Source organism: Erpetoichthys calabaricus, chromosome 17, assembly GCF_900747795.2.
Source record: "Erpetoichthys calabaricus chromosome 17, fErpCal1.3, whole genome shotgun sequence".
Classification (NCBI taxonomy): Eukaryota; Metazoa; Chordata; class Cladistia; order Polypteriformes; family Polypteridae; genus Erpetoichthys; species Erpetoichthys calabaricus.
Window position 1 is genome coordinate 96,160,645 of NC_041410.2, and position 13,288 is coordinate 96,173,932.

The following is a 13,288-nucleotide window of genomic DNA, read 5'->3' on the forward strand; positions in this document are numbered from 1 at the left end:
GCATTGGGTACAGCTCCGGAAACAACTCTGGACAGACTGGTAGTCCATCACACCTCATTTCAGAATATTTTAGACACAGCAATCAAACATGAATATGGGATTAAACTGCAGAATTCAATGCCACACCACCAGACTGTGAAGCTGTAACTATACCTTCATGACGTTTGACTGAAAGTCTATTACAAAAGCACCCATACTACTAGTCAGCCTGTACTAGTGGTTCTGTGTTATTGTGTTTTTCTTACTTGTTCTGATTCAGTAGACATTGTATGTTTATATGTCGCATTTTTATGAATTTATTTTGAATATGTGAAAGGTTGTGCATTTAGTTATTTACTAGCTGTTCTTCCAAGTTTTGCCCAGAAGAGTGATAAATGTATATTGCAAGCCTAAAATAAATAAAAAACAGATCTGACCCTTATGTCATTCTCATTGCTGCAGAAAGACATATTTTTGTTTTAGTATTATTGAGCATCTAGTGCTTCTGAGCTTATTAAGCCATTATTATTATTATTAATCCCTTGTGAAATTAAGTGTGAGATTTAGAGAAATAGGAGATATTTTGCAGCAAAGAACAATTTGCAGAACAGTTACAATAATTATCTCAAAAGATCTGCAATAATATGTAAATGCTGTAGGACATGTGGAATGCACCGCAGTTGGAATGTACAAATGAGAGAGTCAAGAAGCAGCATACACAGTGCTCCTGGGAGATCCCCACCAAGTGTCTACCCCCTTTCACTCCCTCCGTCCCAAAAGACTTTTGTTACTTCAGCTTAAGCATGGATCTCATCAAGAATGGGTCATTTACTCACTTAATATTTTCCCAAGAAAAAAAAATGCTTCAGACCTTTTTTGTTTGTCATAAAATGAGCATTCCGAAAAGAGGGAACACATTTTTGATATGATCAGCTGTTAAAGAGATATTGAGCGGAAAGCTTGAAAATCATGTTCTTTTTCGACATGTTTAAATATTTAAGAAAAATTGAAGTAAAAATGTCTTCAATATCCTGTTCTGGTGATATTGAGGTTAGAAAGACCACCGATCAAATGAAAATGTCAGCTTTTAGTGAAGTTATCTCAATTTTTGTGTTTTTTACAATCAATATGTATGTGCAGAAAATCCAAGATTATACTAGCCTATATTCTAAGTTTGATAGCTTTCTAGTTTTATAGAAATATTTATGGTGGTTTTTGTGTGATGCTTGAACAGACACAAATTCAGTAAGAATACGATATAAGATTCTAATTAAATCAGTGCCATTCCCTCTGAGCAGTTTTAATAGGGCACACTATTAATCATCTATTATTTCAACTGATAATGGCAATGTTTATCAAGGTTGTCTCAGGTTTTATTTTTTTGTACATATTTATACATAGAAATTCAACAATATTATTAGCCTATGTTCTAGTTGACTATAGTTAAAATAACTCCACGTTTTGTAGAAATATGTGTGGTGGTTTTCAATTGATGTTCTAACACAAAGACTGAAATTCAATTTTCTTTAAACAGATTTTTTTTAAATTTCCTTGCTCTTTTTAAAGATTTCTATGTGCTGTTTCATTGTTCTCAGTGCTGCTATATTATTGCTACATATTTCTGTAGCAGAGAATCAATTGTCAAATGGTTTTCATTGCACTATATGGTATAGTGACCATAAACTGAACTCATCCATCCATCCATTGTCTCCCGCTTATCCGAGGTCGGGTCGCGGGGGCAGCAGCTTGAGCAGAGATGCCCAGACTTCCCTCTCCCCGGCCACTTCTTCTAGCTCTTCCGGGAGAATCCCAAGGCGTTCCCAGGCCAGTCGAGAGACATAGTCCCTCCAGCGTGTCCTGGGTCTTCCCCGGGGCCTCCTCCCGGTTGGACGTGCCCGGAACACCTCACCAGGGAGGCGTCCAGGAGGCATCCTGATCAGATGCCCGAGCCACCTCATCTGACTCCTCTCGATGCGGAGGAGCAGCGGCTCTACTCTGAGCCCCTCCCGGATGACTGAGCTTCTCACCCTATCTTTAAGGGAAAGCCCAGACACCCTGTGGAGGAAACTCATTTCAGCCGCTTGTATTCGCGATCTCGTTCTTTCGGTCACTACCCATAGCTCATGACCATAGGTGAGGGTAGGAACATAGATCGACTGGTAAATTGAGAGCTTCGCCTTGCGGCTCAGCTCCTTTTTCACCACGACAGACCGATGCAATGCCCGCATTACTGCGGATGCCGCACCGATCCGCCTGTCGATCTCACGCTCCATTCTTCCCTCACTCGTGAACAAGACCCCGAGATACTTGAACTCCTCCACTTGGGGCAGGATCTCGCCACCAACCCTGAGAGGGCACTCCACCCTTTTCCGGCTGAGGACCATGGTCTCGGATTTGGAGGTGCTGATTCTCATCCCAGCCGCTTCACACTCGGCTGCGAACCGATCCAGAGAGAGCTGAAGATCACGGCCTGATGAAGCAAACAGGACAACATCATCTGCAAAAAGCAGTGACCCAATCCTGAGCCCACCAAACCGGACCCCCTCAACACCCTGGCTGCGCCTAGAAATTCTGTCCATAAAAGTTATGAACAGAATCGGTGACAAAGGGCAGCCCTGGCGGAGTCCAACTCTCACTGGAAACGGGTTCGACTTACTGCCGGCAATGCGGACCAAGCTCTGGCACCGATCGTACAGGGACTGAACAGCCCTTATCAGGGGGGCCGGTACCCCCATACTCTCGGAGTACCCCCCACAGGATTCCCCGAGGGACACGGTCGAATGCCTTTTCTAAGTCCACAAAACACATGTAGACTGGTTGGGCAAACTCCCATGCACCCTCCAGGACCCTGCTAAGGGTATAGAGCTGGTCCACTGTTCCGCGACCAGGACGAAAACCACGCTGTTCCTCCTGAATCCGAGGCTCGACTATCCGACGGACCCTCCTCTCCAGGACCCCTGAATAGACTTTTCCAGGGAGGCTGAGGAGTGTGATCCCTCTGTAGTTGGAACACACCCTCCGATCCCCCTTCTTAAAGAGGGGGACCACCACCCCGGTCTGCCAATCCAGAGGCACTGTCCCTGATGTCCATGCGATGTTGCAGAGGCGTGTCAGCCAAGACAGTCCTACAACATCCAGAGCCTTGAGGAACTCCGGGCGTATCTCATCCACCCCCGGGGCCCTGCCACCAAGGAGTTTTTTGACCACCTCGGTGACCTCAGTCCCAGAGATGGGGGAGCCCACCTCTGAGTCCCCAGGCTCTGCTTCCTCATTGGAAGGAATGTTAATGGGATTGAGGAGGTCTTCGAAGTATTCCCCCCACCGACCCACAACGTCCCGAGTCGAGGTCAGCAGCGCACCATCCCCACCATATACAGTGTTGACACTGCACTGCTTCCCCTTCCTGAGACGCCGGATGGTGGACCAGAATCTCCTCGAAGCCGTCCGAAAGTCATTCTCCATGGCCTCCCCAAACTCCTCCCACGCCCGAGTTTTTGCCTCAGCAACCATCAAAGCCGCATTCCGCTTGGCCTGCCGGTACCTATCAGCTGCCTCCGGGGTCCCACAGGACAAAAGGGTCCTGTAGGACTCCTTCTTCAGCTTGACGGCATCCTTCACCGCCGGTGTCCACCAGCGGGTTCGGGGATTGCCACCACGACAGGCACCGACCACCTTACGGCCACAGCTCCGGTCAGCTGCCTCAACAATAGAGGCACGGAACATGGCCCATTCGGACTCAATGTCCCCCACCTCCCTCGGGACATGGTCGAAGTTCTGCCGGAGGTGGGAGTTGAAGCTACTTCTGACAGGGGGCTCTGCCAGACGTTCCCAGCAGACCCTCACAACACGTTTGGGCCTACCACGCCTGACCGGCATCCTCCCCCACCATCGAAGCCAACTCACCACCAGGTGGTGATCAGTTGACAGCTCCGCCCCTCTCTTCACCCGAGTGTCCAAGACATGTGGCCGCAAGTCCGACGACACGACCACAAAGTCGATCATCGAACTGAGGCCTAGGGTGTCCTGGTGCCAAGTGCACATATGAACACCCCTATGATTGAACATGGTGTTCGTTATGGACAATCCGTGATGAGCACAGAAGTCCAATAACAAAACACTGCTCGGGTTCAGATCAGGGGGGCCATTCCTCCCAATCACGCCCTTCCAGGTCTCACTGTCATTGCCCACGTGAGCATTGAAGTCTCCCAGCAGAACGAGGGAGTCCCCAGAAGGTATGCCCTCTAGCACCCCCTCCAGGGACTCCAAAAAGGGTGGGTACTCCGAACTGCTGTTCGGTGCATACGCACAAACAACAGTTAGGACCCGTCCCCCCACCCGAAGGCGAAGGGAGGCTACCCTCTCGTCCACCGGGGTAAACCCCAATGTACAGGCTCCAAGTTGGGGGGCAATAAGTATACCCACACCTGCTCGGCGCCTCTCACCGGGGGCAACTCCAGAGTGGTAGAGAGTCCAGCCCCTCTCAAGGAGATTGGTTCCAGAGTCCAAGCTGTGCGTCGAGGTGAGTCTGACTATATCTAGCCGGAACCTCTCAACTTCGCGCACTAGCTCAGGCTCCTTCCCCTTCATAGAGGTGACATTCCACGTCCCAAGAGCCAGTTTCTGTAGCCGAGGATCGGACCGCCAAGGTCCCCGCCTTCGGCCACCACCCAACTCACACTGCACCCGACCTCCTTGGCCCCTCCCATAGGTGGTGAGCCCATGGGAAGGGGGACCCACGTTGCCTCTTCGGGCTGTGCCCGGCCGAGCCCCATGGGTGCAGGCCCGGCCACCAGGCGCTCACCATCGAGCCCCACCTCCAGGCCTGGCTCCAGAGTGGGGCCCCGGTGACCCGCGTCCGGGCAAGGGAAAACGCCGTCCAAAATTGTTTTTCTTCATAGGAGGTCTGTTTAACCGCTCTTTGTCTCATCCCTCACCTAGGACCAGTTTGCCTTGGGTGGTCCTACCAGGGGCATAAAGCCCCGGACAACAGAGCTCCTAGGATCATTGGGACATGCAAACCCCTCCACCACGATAAGGTGACGGTTAAAGGAGGGGTGACGGTTAAAGGAGGGGTTAGTTCATAAACTGAACTGTTGCATGGATATATATATATATACATACAGTGTATAAACCAATACTCTAACCCAGCTCTCGGGGTTTAGCACTGTTTAGCAGTATTCTGGGTTAGTACAACCTAAGAATTATTGACCTAAGGTGCACAGTGCACAGCGTCAGATGTTGAAGCTAAGAAGCTCACATCACAATCCTAAGGCTGCAGAATTGTCCTCCAACCCTGCTCACTGTGGGAACCTGAGAAGTCATTTAACATGCCTGAACAACAAATGTAAAAAATACGTGGAAACAGTTGTTCTAAAATTTCTCTGCTTGTAAAGTGGCCTAGGATGCTGTTTGCTACAGAAAGGAGCTGCAAAAAATAAAAGACTACTTGTTTATTTTTACAGTTGGATGCATGGTAGCTGAAAATGCAACTTATTTTTAGGTGTGCAATTTTGTCTTTTATTTTAACTCTATCTTATTTGCAATATGGAAATTTGTGATATAAGCATATATTTAACTAAGGTTAGAACTTGAGCTTTTTCTTAGTACTCCAGCTTTCCTCCCACATGCCCAAAGATGTGTGTGTTAGGTTCATTGACAATTCCAAACTGACCTCATGTAAGTACGGTTGTGGATCTTGAGATGAACAGACACTCTGTCCAGGAATTGTTATTTCTTGCACCCAGTGCTACTGGGTTAGGCTATGGCACCCCGTGACACTACAGTAAATGGAATTAATTTAATGTAAAAAAGTTATGTTATGTGAAATGAATTTGAATCTTTGAACCTTGTGGTTGCAAGCAGCACTCAGCTGGACTACCTAAATTTTTAAAGCTTCACTTAATGAATTTAGAGCAAAATACAAACAAATGATACAAAATTGTATTCTTTGTAAAACTGGAGAACACACTCATGTGGCTGTTGTTTGAAACAGAAAGATTTGTGGAGTTGCAACAGTGGGAACAGTAAAACTCACACATATGAGTGCATAAGACACATTTCCACGTTGTGGCTTTTTATCTGAGTGTAGGTCAGCTGAAAGTCTAGGTGCAACACATTGCCGTTAGGCTAAATTAAACCAACCTTACCATGCAGATCAAGGGTAGCATAATAAATAAATATCATGAACAGTGTACAAACTGCCAAAGGAGTGAGTAAAGCTGCTTGAAGCAGATGACTCAAATAAACCTAATGGCCAACTGTGTGCAGCAACTGCGCCGAGCTTCAGAGAACGCAGCTGGATACCACAGAGAAGGTGAAAAGAAAGAGCAGGTGTGTTAAGAGACAGGAAAACGTGCAGGCACAGCAGGGACCGAGGCTCTGCCACATCCCATAGAGGGCTTAAGTGGACTGTCACCTGGGTAAATGTGACTGTGCCCCATGCATCTCACATGTCTCCACTGTCTTTCAAAGCTTCATTGTTCATGACCTCATCTGGACAGGGCAGTGCATAAGTCACAGTATCTTAGTGCAGTGGTTCAATATACACGTCTTATATAATATGCTGCAATATACAGTATTCAGAAGTCATCTGAGTTGTATGCCCCAACATAAACGTGTGAATACAAAATAGTCAGTGCCAGGAGATTGTGTTCCTAGTAAGAAATTCAAATACCCATGCAGCAAATTTATGAATTTCAAGGAGGAAATGCAAGTGTATTTAGAACATAAAATGAACTCATTATAGACTACACCATATCTTGTTACCTTTATATATATTGCTTCACATACTGTCTTTCAACAATAGTTACAGTAACTATGTTAACTAAAACTGGAGTCTATTACAAACTTTCTGGTACCAGCATTAGCCTGCCCCATCTCTGTACTGGTTTCCTCCCACGGTCCAAAGACATGCAGGTTAGGTGGATTGGCGATTCTAAATTGGCCCTAGTGTGTGCTTGGTGTGTGGGTGTGTTTGTGTGTGTCCTGCAGTGGGTTGGCACCCTGCCCGGGATTGGTTCCTGCCTTGTGCCCTGTGTTGGCTGGGATTGGCTCCAGCAGACCCCCATGACCCTGTGTTCGGATTCAGCGGGTTGGAAAATGGATGGATGGATGGATCTCTGAACTGGATTAAGTGGGATTGAGAACATAATGTTTTATTTGCTGCAGGGTATTTTATAATATATATAAATTATATTGGTTAGTATTTTCTACATGAGTATGTTTTAGTAGCATGTTAATCCTGGAGTCATGTTCAGTCCTAAGTGTGCCAGGGTAGGGAGAAGTTACGGGACCAATCCATTATGTCATGTGAATTTCAAATAAATTTTGAATATGCCAAAATATTTTCCCCATGTCTGCAAGGATTGTCATCTGGGTACTTTGATTTTCTTCAAATATTTCCAAAGACATGTCGGTCAGGTTAGCTGGCACCTCTGAACAGGCCATGTTGCAGTGAGAGAGTGGATATGTGTATGTAAGAGGGCCCTTCAGTGGGCAGTGGAGTTAATGTTGGCTTCTTCTTTGAACCCAGTGCTTTTAGGATAGTCTCCAGCCCCCAGCTACCCCGAATTGGATTCAGCAGGTTTGAGGATGGTATGTTATTTATTATGTGCTGCAGTCATTTTAAAAATATGGGTTATATTGGTTTATATATTGTAGACAAATGTCAATTCAGTGGCATCCTAGATAGATAGATAGATAGATAGATAGATAGATAGATAGATAGATAGATAGATAGATAGATAGATAGATAGATAGATAGATAGATAGATAGATAGATAGATAGATAGATAGATAGATACTTTATTAATCCCAAGAGGAAATTCACAAATATCCTAATGCTTAGAGAGCCAGGTTCAACCCCAAGAGTTTGGACTATCAAACCAGACTGAATGCAGCTACATTTGGAATACACATACAATATTTTGTTACTGCAGTCATCATTATTGTCTGCATTGCCCATGTAGGACCCTGGCCTCCAGAACAGCACTTCTCTGGTCTTCTGTTTTTCTGCTCTGACTCTTCACCTCCTTACGCCTCCATTTTTCTCATCTTACATCTTACTCCAGGTCATTCAGCCATCTTTTGCCATCATTTACACTGTCTTTCTTTTGCTCTAGCCTTTTATTGCAAGGTCCAATATATTTTATTTAAGGTGACTTTAACATCATCAGTTTCTTGCTCAGTCATTCTTAATCTTTCCAGACATGAGTAATCCCCACCAATACCAGGAGTTCTCAAGGCACAATATGTTTATTTTTTTTTGTATGTTGTCACTTTATGTGGTGGTATTGAAAAATATTTTAAAAGTATTTACTCAAGTTCCTTCAATAATCATTTTTTATCCAATTTGTCTTAACCCCTAGGAATCATAACAGTAGTATTGTGTGTAGTCACCAATATGACAGTAACTTAAAGTATACCAGTGTGTCTAATTGCTTGTGGAATGAAGTGTCAACAAAACTTTTATTTGTATTTTTTTTAACAATTTTTGTAGATAGGCAGCATAATGCTAGAGTGAGGAGTGTTGTTGTACCACAGTACTTGAAATGAGGTTCCTTCTACGTGGTGTCTGCATCTTCTCCTTATCACCTTGCGAGTTTTCCTCTTCTACTCATCCCATAGATGTGTGTGTCATGTTGACTGGAGACACTAAACTGGCTTGATATGAATGTGTGGCAGAGTATCCTCCAATTGTCAGGACTCCAGCCTTTTGGCTATTGTAGCTAACATGAATGCCAGGCTCCTTGTCACCTCATATGGAAATAAGAAAATTCTCAAAGTACAAGAAGGTTTTGCTGGTATTTAGCTGGTATCATTTTTTCTTTTTTTATTATTCAAGTTTTGATTACTGTATAAATATTTACTTCCAGTAATAATTTTAGATTAAAAAGAGGCCACATAATTGCAGGTGCATGAATTCCATGTTTTGCAGACTATATGCCAGGAAAAATAGGTTGTGAATTATATCCATGTAACATGTAATGTTCATTAATTAAATTCAGAAATACCAGATGGAACAAAAATAAAATGAAAAAAGTTCACCATACATGTAAAAAGCAAGGATTTTCCTTGGAACCCTTTAGCTCTGAAGTGTAATCTGTAATTAAAAGTCTACCTAATCATCTTAATGTGAATCCACACCCAATTATTGCAGTTTTTATTTAATGCCAACTAAGTGATTCACAGCAGATTACCTGAAGTATGTTAAGGGGCAGATCCTGCATTTACAGAAACACTCTGCTACATACATTACTTGCAAAAGTTAATCATCTTTAGAATCAGCTGTTTACCAGTCATTATTAAAAATATGCTTCCTTGTAATTCTAAAAGAATAACATGAGAAATATTTGGCTCATCATATATAAATATGTGGATGGCATGGTGGCACAGTAGTTATTTTTGTGTCCTGATAGCTTTAGGGATTATGGGTTTACTTCTTGGTCAGATCACTATGAGTGGGGAGTATGCAGGTTCTTCGTGTGTGTGTGAGCTTTCGCCAGGCATTTCAGATTAGGCCCTTATCCTAAAGATTATTGGGCCTAGGCTGTTTATCCACTCCAAATTTTCCTGTGTGTGAATTAAAATATGGATGGAAGAATGGATATATAAAATATAGGTAAATAAATCAGACTAATTTATTCCAAATATGTGATAGATAGATAGATAGATAGATAGATAGATAGATAGATAGATAGATAGATAGATAGATAGATAGATAGATAGAGGGCACTATAATAAATAGGTGGACTGATAGATTGACTGATTATATTTTATTGGCCCCCAAGATGAAAATCACATGTTCTCCAGAAGCAACACTTAACAAAAGGCCAGAGTGCAAAACTGGGGTCACAAAGTGCAACTCACCAATATAAGTGCAATATCTGGAACAATATATACAAGCTCCATGAGCTTTTCAGTTGGAAGTACACTATATAAAATAAACTGAATATAATTTAAATTATTTTTCTTACTCTATATATGTTTTGGACTTAAATCATATCCAAGTGCTCATTCAGTGTCTCGTGTTCCTAAAGAAATATTCTCCAAATGCTATTGTGTCTCTGATAATTGGCTAGAGTGAAGATCAGCAAGGTGGCACAAAGTATTGTATAGTCTAGTGACTGTAGAGCTTCTGTACATCGTAGTGACTGAAGTTCTCTGGATAACAAATCATGGAGAGAATGATCAGTGTTAACTATGATAGACTGTAATTTTGCTTTCATCCTCTTTTCACTGTTACTTCCAGGGAGTCCTTGGTCAGTAATAAAATGAAGTATGATTTTCTAACGGCTTTCAGTCCCCTGCTTTATTTCCCCAAAATGACCACATCTTAAAAAAGTACTTTGGCCACTATGGACTGAAAGGCACTGTAATAGATTAATGCTGATGTGTTTTCCCTGTAATAAATTGTCACCATATTGAGGCTTGTTTGTTGGCTTGTGTCCAGTGCTGCTGGGATAGGTTCTCACCCCCCTGTGGCCCTGAATTGAATTAAGCAGGTTTAACTCTGTCTTCATGTTTATCTGCATCTTTAACAGGCATACAATTCTCAATTTTCTATTTTCACTCAAACAGTCATGTTCACATGCACTGCATGTGCTTATTATTATTAAGCTTATATTGTGTACAGATTCATACACACTTATTTACTAATGAAGATAGGTTGTGATTAAGATATACAGTATAACACACTAGTGAGGCATCATGTGTTGTTCTATATACTGTACAGTTTAGTGTTCATATTACATAAAAGAGTTAGCAGTGCTAAAGAAAGTCCAGAGGAGAGTGACCAGGGTGATTCAGGTCTCAAAGTGTGATGTAATGAGGAAAGATTCAAGGATCTGAACCTTTTCAGTTGTATGTAATGTAATGTAACAATGTGACAGGACTGAAGTGCTTAAAATATGAAGGGAATTAGTACAGTGGATATTACTTTATATTACTTTGTATACAACAACACACATGGAAACTTCTTAAGTGCAGAAAGTTTTTTAAACACCACCTGCACCCAGCCAGCACTTTGAATGTGAGACCATCTAGGAAAAGCTAGGGTCACTGCTTGAAGGAATGTTGGTGAGGCCAGCAGGGGAGAGCTTATCCTGTGGTCTGTGTGTGAATTCAAATGTCCCAGTGCAGTGACGTGGACACTGAGACATAAAATCAAGGCCCTGAATCTCTGTGGTCATTAAAGTTCCCAGTGTTCTGGCTAAACTGCCCACCACAGCCTTGTCTGGCCTACTATTCATCCCCTGTCTCTAACTGGCTGTCTCTCTGTAACACACTGGCACAATAATGGCTGCTGTCGCATCCTCCAGGTGGGTGCTACACATTGGTGGTGGCTGAAGTGGTTCTCCTTTTTCTATTTAAAGTGTTTTTAGTAGCGAGAAATGTATTATTTAAATGTTAAATAATTAAATATACAGTATATTAATTAAACAGAGAATTATAGACACATGGAATAAGTGACCAAGGAGCGTGAAAGAATGTGGGACTTTGGGGAAGTTCAAAATTTGAGTTGATGTTATTTTGGAGAGGTTAGGTGAAAAGGTTTGTTGGGCTGGATGTCCTGTTCACATTAGGAATTATTTTAACATTCTAAAAGGCAGAAAAAAACATTTAAATGTAAAAATTAAAAAAATGTTACATACAAACACACACACACACAAATACATATGTATTTATATAACCATATTTTATATGGGTATAGTAGAGACATATGGACACTTCAATAAAAAAGGAACACACATGTACGGTACACTAATCTTTGTATCAGACTTTTTTTAAAATGTCTGTGTGAGATGGACTGTACAAAATTATACATGAATGGTTAAAATACGTAATTTATGTTAGAAATTAAAGAGAATGCCTATGAAAAAGCAAGGGTTCCTACTCTTCCAGCTTTTTTGATGCCCCATCCCCTTTTTAATTTTCAAACTTGGTCAAAGAGCAACAAGTGCATTGTGAATTAATGTGGCACTTTATATTACTACACTGCCATGGCTACCCGTGTGCCCTTTCACACAGTTTTCAGAGTCGAAACACAAACATAAAAGGAATTCCTCTATGCCAACCAAACTACTGTGGCCTGCCGAAGGCAATGTGTGAACATTAAGCATGTGGTGACACCAGTCAGGGAAAGATAAAACAAAAAAAAATTAATAAAGAATGCCAGTGGCTGAATGTCTCCTGACTTTCCAATTGCACCATTTCTAACTAACACACCCATTTCTCATAACAGTCATCTAAAAAATAAAAGGTTTTCAGATAACTGAAAGAAGTATTGTAGACCATCATGCAGTGGGGTTTACAGGGAAGTGCCTGTGCTTGGTAGAACTGTGCCAAGATGCCTCCATCTCAGGCGTAATCCTGCAGATGTGCCACGAGTCAAACCTGTTCTAGAGTGGAGGCCTGTTGAACACCCAAATTAAACGGTTAGAAGTCCTCAGTGTGTCAGTTTCCTGTAACAATAAATACAGTATTAGTAACACAGACTCTTTTTTAAATAACTCAATGCACCAACTAATGGTGGCTCAGATGTTAATGCTACTCCTTCAGAGCTTCTGGTTTCAGATCGCAGTCAAGGCACACTCTGTTTTCTCCCTGCATTCCATATATGTATGTTAGATTATCGGGTGACTGTAAAGTGACTCAGTGCATGTGTGATGTGCTTAGCAATACAGTGGATTGGTTTGGCTCCTCTCTTGTACCTAATACTACAGGATTAGGTGCAAATCTGAGCTGAAATGAATTGGTTTGATAATAAATGGTTGGCCTTTTCTGTAAATTGTAATGCATTACTCATGGATTTTTTTATGCAGAAATTAAATAATTATTGCTTTTGTATATAACGTTGCCCTTTCCACAATGGATGGTGAAAAATATCAAAATGTAAGAAGTTCCTCATTCTTCTTCAGTCATCTTAATCAAGCGCTAACCATGTTTTCTTTTTAAAAAATACAGTACTTCTCTGCATAATGTAACATTTACAGTCCTCCCTATCTTAGTAGCATCGGGCACAAGGGAGGAACCAACCCAAGCACACACTCCCACACTCTTACTCAGCCAGTTAGAGTGGCCAATGACATTAACACATACTTCTATGAGAATGTGGGAAGAAACCCCACTGACGCATGGAGAGAACATGCAAATTTGACAGCCTAGGCTGCTAGATCTGTGAGAGCAATATTGTCTACCGTGCCACCCAAATATTACTCTTGTTCATATTATTGGTTTTCACAATTTCTGCTTTACCTAAATATGTTGGTACTTCTAGTACTTCTAGTGATACGTCTAGTGATAATGATTT

General features: G+C 42.4%; 1 long non-coding RNA gene across 4 annotated transcripts in view; it reads left to right on the top strand.

Moving 5' to 3' along the window:
- Positions 1–13,288, top strand: part of LOC127526120 (uncharacterized) — a 160,921-nt gene that overhangs the window by 66,578 nt on the left and 81,055 nt on the right. The window lies entirely within an intron of this gene.